The 14997-nt window shown below is 29.6% G+C and overlaps 1 protein-coding gene across 1 annotated transcript in view; it reads right to left on the bottom strand.

Annotated features, from left to right (window-relative positions):
- The window catches only part of LOC142321383 (uncharacterized), a 96856-nt gene extending 85761 nt beyond the window's left edge, over positions 1-11095 (bottom strand). Inside the window, exon 1 of the mRNA XM_075359416.1 lies at positions 10816-11095. The gene's annotated coding sequence lies outside the window, so the exon portion shown is untranslated. The remainder of the gene's footprint in view (positions 1-10815) is intronic.
- Between the last annotated feature and the right edge of the window lie 3902 nt (positions 11096-14997).

Raw genomic sequence — 14997 nt, 5'->3', positions numbered from 1 at the left:
TGTTTAGGCTAAATTTAGAGCTCTTACTGTCAGCATACACACTAGTATCTTTTTCATTGGAAATATTGCAACAATTCATATCAAAAACAATTGCTATACAAAGAGGGTACTTTCATTAACTTAATTTAATTGTGGAATAATTGAAGATTGATGCTGTATAATTTAACGTTTCTTCAGCTCTCTAAAATTGTTTAAACCGGGTAACACAATCATGTTTTTGTATTATAAGGTGGTTAAAACAACTTTTATCAAATTCCATTGGTTTCGAGATATGTCCTATTCATTAACATTAAACGGAAATTAAATTTCCAAATACCTTTTTATGATGAAATATTATTTTTGAGTTCTAATATATTTACAATAACACAAATATTAATGTAAGGTTTTTTCAATAAAAACCTTACATTAATATGGTGAATTCAATATTCACCATCATTTTCAACCAGTTATGAAGAATGATAGAAACATGAAGGAAAATAATTTTTCATTAATATTGATCTGCTTATTTATTTTCATATAGTTTTATTATTTTATGTATTAATATAATCAGACACTTTATTATTATTTTTTGCTTATTATTATTGTTGTATTTTGTGATACTGCTCTAATCTTTTAACAATTTTCACTGTCTGAACAGTTTTTTATTATCTGTGGTTTATCACATGTATTACAAATAATACATGTGATGTAAATGTGTGTTCTATAGAACGTGTAATCATGTGTTTATAAAAAAAAAATAACTTTTATGAATAAATTAAATTTCTGTTATAAACTCTATATAATTCACAGCACAACAGTTTAGTTTGAGGTTCAGTAAGTTTTAAAACTAAATAAAAAGGTTTATTATTTTGTATTTTTTAATTTTGTGAATCTAACAAACTGATATTTATTTACTTTCTTTAAAAAAAAAAATAAATATAAATTCATAACTTTTTTTTTGCATTAGGCTTCTTGGTGTGCCGATACTAAAACTTTGCTTCCGTTTTATTTTTTCTTTAAAATATTACTTTTTATTTAATCTTTCATTTTTTTTATTAATTAAAATTTAGTGAAAAATAATTTTTGTTTGTTGTTATCGTATCAAATTTATCATACAATTTTTAATAGCTTAATTCTTCACTTTGATTGATTGTTTTTATTTGTTATAATTCTTTTAGAGGATTTCATTAGTTCTTATACAAGTAGGTTTATTAGTGAAGTTGGACATATAATATTTTTATATATAGTTAATTTAATTTTTGATTGGTTTGTTATGAGAATGATATTAACACTTTTTTATATAATTTCTTTTTACAGTATGATTTTTCACTATGCAGGTGTCTACTTTAGATATGTCATCTTTTAAAAAAAGTAATATTTAATAGAACAATCCATTTTTTTAGACTAGCACATTTATTAAAGTATAATACTGAAAGAAGATAATATTTTTAAATATTGATGAAAATTCAATAAATGTAGGGAGATTTTAAATTTTACTAAAAAAGATGTATAGTTAAAAATTCTTTATATTTGTTGAATTTTCATAAAATATTTCAAGATGTAGTTTTTTCAATTTGGTTTTTTTTAGTAATATAAGGCGGTCAACTAATTCCAAAACTAAGTCTATTATAGAAAAAAATCCCACTTTAATTTGGTAGTAATATCTTTTCCCTTTGAAGTTGTATATCGTTCTTCTGGTTTGTTACTGCTACTAGATATGGTGTACAAGAATGGTTATCTTGCAGTATAAGTTTCACCATGAAAATGAGAAAGAAAGAGGTTTTAGGACAAGAAACCAATGAGTATGAGGGATATGGAGGCTATAATCATGTTGTGGTAAAAAAACTGAAGTGTTTTGTAAGCTTCGTGTATAAGAAAATTGTCATAATGATGTACTCAATCTCCTTTACTTTATAGTTAAGGTTACATTTGTCAAATGTTAGTCTTCTTAGAATGTTATGGTAGAAGACAGCATTAACAGTTTGACATTGGAGATAAATTCATGGAGCAGCAGTTGTATATATTGAAAAATAAAAATAAAACAAAGAAGTTCTCCTTTTTTCATCCCTGTTACATTCTCACTTTTTTTAACTTGGAATTGACTGTTCTACTGTGAAACAACTGCTTAGTCTCTGGATTGTAACCATAAATCCATTTCTCAGTATTAGATATGACCTCCACATGATTTTGATAAATTTAGAATTTCAACTGAAATTGTTCAAAGTCGTCAGGATTTTTGGACAGTCAGTTGCCCTAACTCAGGATCTCTGGACAACTGAACCTGCTAAGATTGGCAGATGGTGATGCATGTTTAAAACAGAAATGAGTTCCTGTGCTGTTTCAAATGATGCTTTCATCTTGTTGATACCTGATTGCTTATTGAAACACCTTATCTGCTTCATTGCTATAAGCCTGCTTAGTCCTTTCGTAGATCTTCATCAAGGATTTCAATAGTGTTAAAGCAAAATTAATATTACCTCTCTTCTACTTTAGTGTCCACAATGAAATTACTGATATGATCGATCAAGCCCGTGGATCAAGCATTGATTCTGTTCTTGCATTTAAGATTTAATTTTTTGTGTTTTTTTTTTAATTTCAGTACATCAGCTATGTCTCTTCTTTATGAATGTATTAATACAGTTATTGCAGATAAATATCATATTTTGTTGTTTTTTTTTTCACCTTTTATTTATGTAATAGAATTTCACTGATTTTTTAGTGGTTTCTTTTGTTATCAGTGTTTCATTTTCTGTCAGCCCCTTTTATTTTCTAAGGTAATTATACACATTCTGTGATGGTGTCGATTAGAATAAACTGTTTGCTTTTGTGGTATTTCCATTTTAGTATGAAAGTTTTAAATCTTATGGTCGTTAAATGCCGGTGGTAGTGGTTACCTTATTCAACACGCTTATTTTGAAATTTTATTTTAATTTCTGTTGCACAATTAAAAAAAGGATATTTTATTTTATATATTTTTGAAGTAGCGTATGATTTTTATCATAGGTATTCATGTGATTTTACTATGTGATTTCGTCATGTGGCATCTCTAAATAATTCTCTTCCCTTTGCCTTCTTAATTCTTCCATAATTTTCATTTATTTTTATGTTATAAATTAACATATGACATCTGTCCCTTTTACCACCTACTGTTTTTAAACTATATATTCTACAACATCCACCAGAGTGCATTCACATATTAAACCATTTATTCTCAAGTTTTTGTAATAGGGTTATTTTATAACTATCATTTTTATTTAGATTTTTGTATCGTTTTACTAACTTGTTGAAATTACACATTTGTATAAATATAATTCAATTTAAAAAAAAAAAATGTTTAATCGCTGAAATTCTTCATTTATCCGTATTATCTGTTAAATAAATTTCTGTATATATATACATTTATTGTTTTATCGGTTAGATAATGATTGTTTTTGTGGATTTAAAAGATCAATAAAAATGTTGGCCCTAACTTAATTACTTTAAACATTTAAAATACAAAAATATTTATTGTAATTATATTAAAAAAACTTAATTTAGTCTTATTTTACTTAAAACAAATCTAAAATCTTAAAACTGTTTTTTTTAATTTTTTAACCGACTCTACTGTTTGGTGTGAAATTATACTAGGGTGTCAAAATAGATTATTTTGTTACCAGATGTGGACATTAAATTAGTGGACATTATTAGATATGGACATTATAATTAAACTAGTTTTTAACAATTTCTTTGGATAATCTAATTATAACGCTACTTTTATTTATATAGCTAATTATTATCAGCTAGGAGGTAGTATGAGTTTTTTTTTATATCTTGGGATATGTCATTGTTGTGATATTGACTTAATTTTCATATGAACTAATTTTAAAACTTTATCTATTTTCATCTTGGCTTTTTTCATATGTGTTGTTGTAAAATGAGCTTAATGTCTTTATTCTTTTTAATTTTTTTCGTAACATACATTTTGAATTTGTTTTTGTTTTTGTAGTGCATTCATTTTTAACTGATATTTTGTTATTTTAATAATTTTTAAATAATGTTTTTAACGATTGTAGTGTTTTTAGTAAATAGCTGTACAAGGTTTGTCAAAATAAGTAATTGGCCTGTAACTAGAAACAGATGTTAATAACATTTTTTTACAATTTTATGATTCTACATTATTTATTTAGTTTATAACTACTTTGTAATAAGTATTCTTTTTAATTACATCTTTGTTAAAATTATTCTTTTGCTATCAATGTTATTGGTAAATCTCAAAGTTGTTTTTTTCTTTTTTTTCTTTGATCATGTGTTGTGTTTAAAACATAGTATTTTTATATTCTTTTAATATATTTATTTTTTTGTTATTTGAATAGTTTTTTGAAGTGTTATATATAATTAATTATTACTTTTGTTTAGTCTTTAACAATTTAATGCGTGACTTTTAAGTTGATCTTATGATCTTCTCTGCGAGTTTATTTAGTTAATTACATATATAACAATCCACCAGGTTGGTCTAGTGGTGAACATGTCTTTGCTAATCAGCTGACTTCGAAGTCGAGAGTTCCAATGTTAAAGTCCTAGAGTAAAGGCAGTTACTTTTATACGGATATGAATACTAGGTCACGGATACCGGTGTTCTTTGGCGGTTGGGTTTCAATTAACCACCCGTCTCAGAAATGGTCGATCTGAGACTTTACAAGACTACACTTCACTTACACTTGTACATATCATCCTCTGAAGTAATACCTGACAGTGATTCCCGGAGGCTAAACAGGAAAAAAAATTACATATATAAGAAGGCTTATGAGATAGGCTTATTTTTAATGTAGTCATTTAACAATGTAAGGGATAAGTAATTTCTACTAGTTACGTGTGCAGAAATGATTTATCTTTTCATTTTGAGAGCATAATCAGTTTTATCAAAATTAAAAAAAAACCATCAGAAAGGGAAGGAATGGATTGTCATCTTTCTCATCTTCCGTTTCTGTTCCCTTTAAGAAGATAAACAAGTACTGTGTTGTAAAAATTCTAGGAGTTACTATGAATTACCATTCATCAGACTGCTGCTGTATTCTTTGTTATATAAACAAATGCCATAACATAAGTTTTCAATTTCTATAAATGTACAATTTCTATTGTATATTGCAAAGTTTACAATTTCTATTAATGTCCTAAAGAATTACAATTAGTATTTACTTTAATTTATTTCATTCATCAAATCTACGAGGTTGCTAAAAAATTTAAGTAACAAATGACTGTAGAAAAATGATTATTTATTCAATGACAAACACTATTACACTAAAACTTTCAAACTACACTGCAATTTCCAAATAACACTACTTTCAACATAATTGCTGGCTATATGTAAACTCTTGTATGTTTCTATGAGCTTTCTTATTCCAGTAATAAAGAGTAATTTACCTCAGTCTTTGAGCCATTCTGGACCTGCTCATTATTGCCAAGCTTAATGAGACAAAAACTCTTCGAAAGGACGATACAAAAAAAAATCTGATTGTGTGAGATTGAGACTGTAACATGGATGTGGCAACACTTCCCGACCCGACTTTTGAATAGCTTATGACTCTTGTGCAGTGTGGGGGCACATGTCCTTATTGGGGGATTTCATTTTATTTTCTAGCCTCTGACAATAGTACTTGCTGTACGTACATTTTTCTTCCAAATAATAGGAATAGATGGTATCTTTTAGTCCCAAAACATTGTTAGGATCACTTTACCAGTTAATGTTTAGGTAATGAATTTTTCTTGGTGGGTATGATGTTTGAATTTTAGATCAAAATGATGAATCCAAGTTATGCGATTTAATAAAGCATTACCATCCATTAAAAATCATTGTTTAAGTTTCATACATATTTGAATTCAAGTTGACTGTTTCACAGCACCCATCTTGAATATATTTTGCAGTATTTCAGCTTATTATTTTTACATTTTTAATGCGAGAACCCTGAACAGCACAATGCACTATTGTGTTTGAGTGATCATATAGAGAGTCAGCTGATTCAAAATGTTATTGTCAGAGCTGTCAATTTATTGTTGAATGTTCATCTTCAGTTCATCAATAGTGTGGGGTTAGTTCATAAAGTCTGTCCTAATAGCTACAAAATAAAAAAATCGCACTAAAGAAATCTATGGAATATAATATTTCTGCTGACAGTTTGTATTTCTGTAAAAAACCATATGCCTGCGAGCAAGTGAATAATTGTTTTACATGCTCTACCCTTGTTAGAAGAAGCAGTATTTTTTTTACTATGTGGTAACAGGGTGTATAATTCTTAAACAGATTGTAAAGTTTTATATGATTACTGGAAACAGTACACACCATACATAGGTATGATGAGGAAATCATTGATTTTTTATCGTACTAGAAAACCGTAGAAGTTTTTAAAATCGCATTAATGACTTTATTAACGATTCCTTCATACAAATTTGGGAAATTACTATATTTTATAGCGGGAGTATTCGCATTGTCCATTCAATTATTTGCAGATTTTAATAATTTTATGGGCTCGAGGTAATTAAAAACAATGAAATATAAAAACAGTCTTAGTAGATGATCATTTTGGATCGTTAAAGAAACTTTTCCTGTATTTTATTTATATTTCAGCATGCCGACCAAAAATAAAAATTTAATATTCTTTATATATGTATATAAATGAATGTTTGTATGTCTGTTATGCCTTCCTAAACCGTTCATCCGATAGCGATGAAATTTTGGGGAACGGTTGGACGCGTGCCAGGGAAGGTTTCTGAATTAGTTTGGACCCGCTAGATGGCGCTGACATGAGATATTTCGAAAAATTGTATTTACGGTCCGACTTGCTTCGTATTCAGAATACGTGTTACTTACGCGGAAAGAATTATCTCTGCATAAAATGAACCCGCTAGATGGCGCTGGCGTTGAGATATTTAGAAAAATTATATTTACGGACCGATTTGGTTCGTATTCAGAATATGAATATTAGTTATGTGAAAAGGAATATTTTTACAAAAACTATACCCGCTAGGTGGGGCCGGTGTCGAGATATTTACGAAACAACCAAACAAATATACAGACAAACAGACTTTTTTATTCTATATATATATATAAACGGCATGTTCGTATGTGTGTCCGGTAAAGACCAAAAAAAAACTAATGGACCGATTTACGCGCCGGCAAAAGGGAAAAATGGAAAACGGGGAAAAGTAAAAAGGAAACTGGGAGATGGGTGAGGGAAAAGGCTGAAAGGGAGAAGTTGGAAAGGGAAAAGGGGAAGGAAAATAAGTGAAATGTAAAATTTATGAAGTTCAGATTTTTAATTTTTTATCAAATTTTCAATTGTGTGCATTTAAACTCTTTCTCTTTCTCTCTCTCTCTCTCTCTATATATATATATAGCAATAGCGAAGCATTGCCGGGTCTGCTAGTATTTAACAAAAATCGTATACAGCATGATTTACGAAGAATATAACAAACTTTCAGGAAATGTTCAGCTTATGAAGATAAGAAGAAAGTTTATTTAAACGTAGGTTCAGAAATGCTTTATTAGCAAATATCAGCCGGCCAAAGATTTTGCCCTGATTTCTGTGAGGTAAAGATTTTGCCCTGAAGAAGAGGTAAAGAAGATTTTTCAGGAGGACATCGCAAGAGGTCTGAATAAAAAAGATAGGTAGAAAATGTAGAAGAAGAATGGGGGAATGTTAAAAAGGAAATTCTTAAATCAGCAGAAGCGAACTTAGGCGGAACAAAGAGAACTGGTAAAAAACCTTGGGTTTCAGACGATATATTGCAGCTGATGGATGAATGTAGAAATATAAAACTGCTAGTGATGAAGAAAGTAAAAGGAACTATCGACAATTAAGAAATAATAAACAGAAAGTGCAAACTAGCGAAAGAAGAATGGATTAAAGAAAAGTGTTCAGAAGTGGAATGAGAAATGAACATTGGTAAAATAGACAGAGCATACAGGAAAGTTAAGGAAAATTTTGGGGTACATAAATTAAAATCCAATAATGTGTTAAACAAAAAGATGGTACACCGATTTATAATATGAAAGGTAAAGTCATAGGTGGGTGGAATGTATTGAAGAGTTATACCGAGGAAATGAATTAGAAAATGGTGTTATAGAGGAAGAAGAGGAAGTTGAAGAGGATGAAATTGGAGGAACAATACTGCGATCTGAATTTAAGAGAGCATTAAAAGATTTGAATGGCAGAAAGGCTCCTGGAATAGACGGAATACCTGTAGAATCACTGCGCAATGCTGGTGAGGAAGCAATTGATAGATTATATAAACTGGTGTGTAATATTTATGAAAAAGGGGAAGTTCTGTCAGACTTCAAAAAGGTGTTATAGTCATGATACCCAAGAAAACAGGAGCAGATAAATGTGAAGAATACAGAACAATTAGTTTAACTAGTCATGCATCAAAAATCTTAACTAGAATTCTATACAGAAGAATTGAGAGGAAAGTGGAAGAAGTGTTAGGAGAAGACCAATTTGGTCTTCTCTTTAAATGTCAGGAAATGATTGTTGAAAGTGTATGTTTGGAATGTCGCTTTATATGAAAGTGAAACTTGGTCGATCGGAGTATCTGAGAAGAAAAGATTAGAAGCTTTTGAAATGCGGTGCTATAGGAGAATGTTAAAAATCAGATGGGTGGATAAAGTAACAAATGATGAGGTGTTGCGGCAAAATACATGAAGAAAGAAGCATTTGAAATAATATAGCTAAAAGAAGAGATAGGCTTATAGGCTACATATTAAGGCATCCTGGAATAGTCGCTTTAAGGAAAAATTGTGTAGGCAGGCAACGTTTCGAATATGTAAAACAAATTGTTAGGGATGTGGGATGTAGGGGGTATACCGAAATGAAACGACTAGCACTAGATAGGGAATCTTGGAGAGCTGCATCAAACCAGTCAAATGACTGAAGACAAAAAAAAAAACAAAACAAAATAACATCCTATGGTCCTTGCATAAAGAGGACCTCCATTGACTACTCTCTTTAATGTTAAATTGCAAAGCTCATGGTGAACATTACTGAGGATGATTATGTCTTCAGTATTTCTCAAGAAAATCTATCTCCATCAAGACTGTAGAGAAACCATTTATATAAATACGTCTGTGTAACGTTGGAAGACATTTTTAAAAGAATAGAAGAAGAAAAAATTATTAATATTTATCTCAATAAATTAAATTATTATGAACCAAAAAAAGAACATTAAGACAACAAATTTGGAACTGAAGGATATGCTTTTTGAAACAAAGTAGTAGTAATGAATAAATTGTAGATATATGAAGAAATGTTTGTGTGGGAAATTGGTCTTCAAGATTAAAAGATAAATGGTAGATCCGTAACAATCCCTAAAACAAGCTGGATTCAATAAAAACACTATTTACATTAGTGAAATTTAATAAAAAAAGCATCAATGAAGATCTAAGAAAAAGAAGACATGTTAAAATAAATTTCTCAATTCACATGCTTTTTGAAACAAAGTAGTAGTAATGAATAAATTGTAGATATATGAAGAAATGTTTGTGTGGGAAATTGGTCTTCAAGATTAAAAGATAAATGGTAGATCCGTAACAATCCCTAAAACAAGCTGGATTCAATAAAAACACTATTTACATTAGTGAAATTTAATAAAAAAAGCATCAATGAAGATCTAAGAAAAAGAAGACATGTTAAAATAAATTTCTCAATTCACCACATGAATGTCATGTGAAATACCTGTATACTTAATCTATGTTCTGGGAAGAGTATTGTTTATGAAATGGTAAGAAAGACTAAGAAAAAGACACAGACATTTGAGAATCAGAATTGTAAAGTCTGGGTTGTAATATTAAAGGATCTTCTGTGATTATTTTAAGAAATACATAAGATGTTGAAGGCTTAAACCAAATGCAGTTAAAATTGTACACATATTTATCTAAATCTTTTCTTTACACTATTAAATAAACCCGTTTAAACAAGCAATGAAAATAAAGACATTTTATTATTTCATCAAAATATATGAAGCATTAAGGAAAAATTTTGATTTCTTTGTAAGAAACAAAATCTGTTTATAATAGTTAGCACTGTTTACCTATTTTATTTATAATAAGGATAATTTACGTAAAATTAAATTGTTGTTAACAATCTGAATTTAGAAAAAAAGAGTTGTTTTATCCACAACTTTCAAAAATCCTGATCAGGCTTGGCATTTTTTCACACAGTACAAAATTCATTTCTTATCTTAAAATAGAAAAAGAGGGTTGGGTAACTGCAATTGGGCTCAAGAGAAAATAAAAATTAATAATTACTATGGCTATGCTAGCTGTAGTCAGTACTCAAGGTAGAGGAATTATATTCATTTGTAAATTGAGATATCACAAGCTTAACAACCAGGTTAGATTTATATGTGCTAGTAGAATCTTAATGAATAAGTATACTGTAATAAGTTAAAATCTGATATTTTTGAACTAAAAGTATTTCAGTTAAGTGATTACAGATAATTTATTTTTATTGAAGAAATTAGTAAAAGTAATTTATTTAATTTTGGTAGATCTGATTGTGTTTTGATAGCAAGAAATATGAATTGTAATTTATAGAAGTTATATGATGTAGATAAACATATTTTTTTAATACTGAACAAGGATATCTAAAACTTATATAAAGCAATTGACTGTGAAGTCAAAATAGCACATTGATCAAGTTCAAAAAATGTTGTTTGTGTCCATTTGCACACAACTGATTGTGGTTTTTACTTATATTAATTACATATCATGTACACTGATTTGTTTTGCAAAATTTCAATCGGCAATAGAAGAAAAAATAATCAGATTAAAATAAATTACATACATTTAAAAAATAATTTTTATACCTGATTGGAATGAATTTTCTTTATTAAAGATGTTGTACCGTTTCAATATTCCATTACTGTAAAAATAATTAAATATTTAATTGTATTGAGGTAACCGAGAAAGAACGGAACTAGTTATTTTAAACGTCATATGCTCATTATTATAACTCGTAGGAAAGTTTTTTGTTGTTATAGAACGAATTAAAATTTTTTACCGCATTTACTGGATATTTTTTGAAAACAAAATACGTGTGTATTCAGGTTATGTAAGTCGTTTACGTTCACTGAAATATAGAAATACTGGAATGGGCTATAGCTTTAGAAATCCGTGCCAACAAAGACAGCTGATTTAGAGGTATACCTCTCTTTGTTAACAGTCCGTTCAAAAAGTTTGTTTGTTCAAAAAGAGATCACAAATCACAAGTTATCTTTCTAATTCAAGTTATTGTAGAAAGTTTTTATAAAAACATTTATATGATACAATGATTAACTCAACATTTATTTAATATTCATAAGCATTGAAATTTTTCTATTAATTAAATAGAATTATGAGATTTTATCACTTAATATCAAATACAATTAAGTTTTATGGAATCACTTTCTGAAAGGACGGTACGTTAGGTACAATGCGACACAATGAAAACTTACCTCTAAAACTATTTGTCTCACGTTCGTTTTCCGCTTACGTTGGGCATAGACAGTATCCATTCCAGTATTCTATATTTCAGTGTTTACTTTGCGTTTAAAGTTTGGTGTGTTTATGAGACTATTATGTTATGTAAAAGTTTCATTTATTAGTTTATTTTATTGTATTAGTTGTGTGCTTTTTTTTAAATGGTGATATTTATAATACAGTAATTACAAAACCGATTTGTGATATGTTATCGGTCATAAATTCATCCAATCATTCTGATTTGGAAAGTAGGTATTAATATTTTTGCTTAGGAACTGTTTTTAATACTATCATTACAATGCATTAGATCTAATCCAACATTACTACTAATAGAAATACACATATAATATCAAACTGGCTTACCTGAAAAGTAATTTATATTAGCCATAAATTTGTTATACTAATTATTGGTTTCTGTTATGAAACTTTTTTAACCAAAAATTGACATATTCCTATTTACGTTACCCATTTGTTTATTTATATATATAATTTATTTTTTGGTCATAATGTATCAGTCATATTGGATCACAGAATACTTTACTACCACAGAAATTAGAAAGTTTTTAAAAAACAAATTATTTCATGTTTTAGTGGAATGCACATTGTTTCATTAGTAGTGAAATTAAATACAGTATATTGCAAAACTCCTCCGTATTCTAAGATGTTATAAAACATGCTTTATCATCATAAAATTGTTCTGCTTGATGATCTTGTGTTTCTTAATATAATTTAAAACTCTTGCCGATCGCTCCCTTGCTCCCTCTTCTGATTCTTCTCTTGTATATATTCTCCATGTACCTTCAATAGTTCTGTATAATGCAGTTTTCTATGTTCTAAAGAAGTTGTTCCCTCTCATTTTACTGTTTTGTTTGATTAGAAGACTTAGAATTAGAACCTTGGAACTCATAGGCTTAGGAAATAAGTGAAAATTACTTGGAGCAAGGACCAAACTATGAGATGGGTGAATGAGAACTTCTTGTCCAAAACTACTGAAAAAAGCTTGAGTTGTAGCTGCAGTACAAAACTAGACTTGTGAACAATAATGCTTCAAGAAATACTAATCAAGGTTTATTGTAGTACCATTTGTTATGAAAACTCTACTAAAAGAATGCCCTTTCAATCCCAATAAATTTCCGTCATGAGATTTTGTGACATAAAAGAATGTGCTTGGATTGTTGTGCTTTTAAGAGTTGGGATGATTTCATTCAAGTGACTGTTTCTTACTTTGGAATGTAATGAGGCACCTAGATACTACCAAAAACAGTCTGATCATGAAAATCACTAAACATAATCTACATGATTCTTTTTGAAAAAGCACACTGACAATATTACCTGATTTTGTGTTGGTCAGACAATTGGTGGGAAATGTATTGTGTACAAATTTTGTCGTAGTCCAAGTCTTTCAATGCAATTTCATTGAGGTACTGGAATGACTAGGAAGAAAATGTGCTACTCGCTAAATGTTTTGTATCTAGTTTCCAATATTTTATTAACTTGATTCAAACCTTCAATGATAATTCTTGAGCATCAGTTTATGTATTACAAATTTATATCACCTTTCCATATTCTGTTTACTCTTTATTTCAGTATAAATCTGCTTTTATTGATGATAAATATTGATCGGTTTCACTTTTTGACCATTAAAAGATTGAATAGCACTCCGTTCTTTACACAGGGTTCCCGTGCATTCTGAAACTTGGAATTTAGAAGTCGTTTTTCAGTACTGAAAATGTTCTGGAATTCTGTATTTTTGCTTATTTTCCCAGGAATATTTATTTGTGCCCTGGAGATATTGTAAAATTTGACTTTTTCTAAAGTTACAGTATTTTAACTAAGTTTGTTTTTAGTGAAATTTTTACTGTAAATAAAGGTAACAAAATGGGTGGTTGAATAGATGTAAGGTATACTGTATCCACTAAAAGTCTAAGAAAGAAAACAATTGATTCCACGTGTAATTTTCATCATTTCATAATGTTCTTGTTTAGTTTACACTGTGATGTTTGAGAAATATTGAAAAAACTTCTGTCAAATTGTATTATAATATTATGATACTATTTCAATTGATTTTCACTGTTATTATTTTTATGACATATTATAGGTTTCTGTGGTGAATTCATGTCGGGAATATCATATGTTTTCAGGAGCATAAGGCTTTATTGCGAATGCTTGAATCACTTTGGTTTGCACGATGTAGAAATAATATGTGAATTGATAAACACCCCCTACTTTTTCTACCAGGATGAGCATAGTCTCTTAGGTATTTAACTTTGTTCTTTATTAAAATGAAATTTACATGCAACTCTTTCCCGAAGTAGTTTAAATATTATAAACTGTGCCTCCATAGGTTCCTGCATATGTGATTTGAGTTGCAGTTTTTCACATGACTTCATGCATCTATTCAAATACAAGGGATTTTGAACGCTAAGTTAACCGTAATATTTGGGTAAATGGAGAAAGATTTTATTTAAATAAAGTTTTGAGAAAAATCCATTCAATTAGTTTTCATGAATCATTTTTGATCATGAATCATTTATCTATTTTGCGTTGATGGCTTGCAAATTTTTAAAGCAAGTTTTTAAATATACGTACACTGTACATAATCAATTCAAATATCTGTAATACAGTATTACAGCAATTTAAATTGTTTCTTGAAGGAAATGTTGGAATGCCCAATTAATTTCAATGAATTTCGGAGGGATAAATTAAGGCTGGATGCTTTTTTTGGTAATTAATTTTTAAAGAGTATAGTGATATTTGGAATATGGTACAACTTATCTTAATGTTTTCTTATGGACGAGCAACTGTAGAATGAAGCTATTCAGATTTAAAACGATTATTGTGGCAAATCTGAAGGAAGAAAGTTTAATTCCATCGAGTATCATTTATGATGAATTCAGAGAAAGAAATTGTGATTATGTTTTAAATAAAAAACTAGCCCATACATACTGGGTGTGTAAGGTTCACCACCTACTGCAGTGGGCCCACTAAAAACCCACTCCCTCATGCAACGTGGTGCTGGAACTGACGTAAAGGCTCAACCTTAGCACCACATGTGTCACAGGTACACCTCACATTCATACAAATATTTACACACCACATTCACATGATATTTACGACAATATATACTATACAAGTAGATTCTTAACCCCACACAGCTATGCTGGTCTTAGATGGCAGGAATGCATTTCATGGGAGCCATTGCTGATGGCAATGTCGAGGTATCTCTGCCACCTGCCCCCAATGACTGGTGCCCAGCACTACCCTCAACTGACATCCATGCTGCCCTCCTCATGTTCTTCCTTTAGTAGTTTCTGGTGGAGCACTCCACCTGAAACCACTGTGAACACATGGTCCAACCCTCACCAGACAAGAGCATCAACTGCATGACTCCCCCAGCAAGTCCAAACCATCACATGGCAATTCTTCCTTCCACCTGGGTCACATGAAAAAGATGTGCTCCATTGTGTTAGTTTCTTCACAATACTGACATTGATCTGTACACCTCCTTCCAATCCTGCAGACGTAGACCC

This window comes from Lycorma delicatula, chromosome 3 (genome assembly GCF_047948215.1).
Source record: "Lycorma delicatula isolate Av1 chromosome 3, ASM4794821v1, whole genome shotgun sequence".
In the NCBI taxonomy this organism is placed as follows: Eukaryota; Metazoa; Arthropoda; class Insecta; order Hemiptera; family Fulgoridae; genus Lycorma; species Lycorma delicatula.
This window is presented reverse-complemented; position numbering and strand designations above follow the sequence as displayed.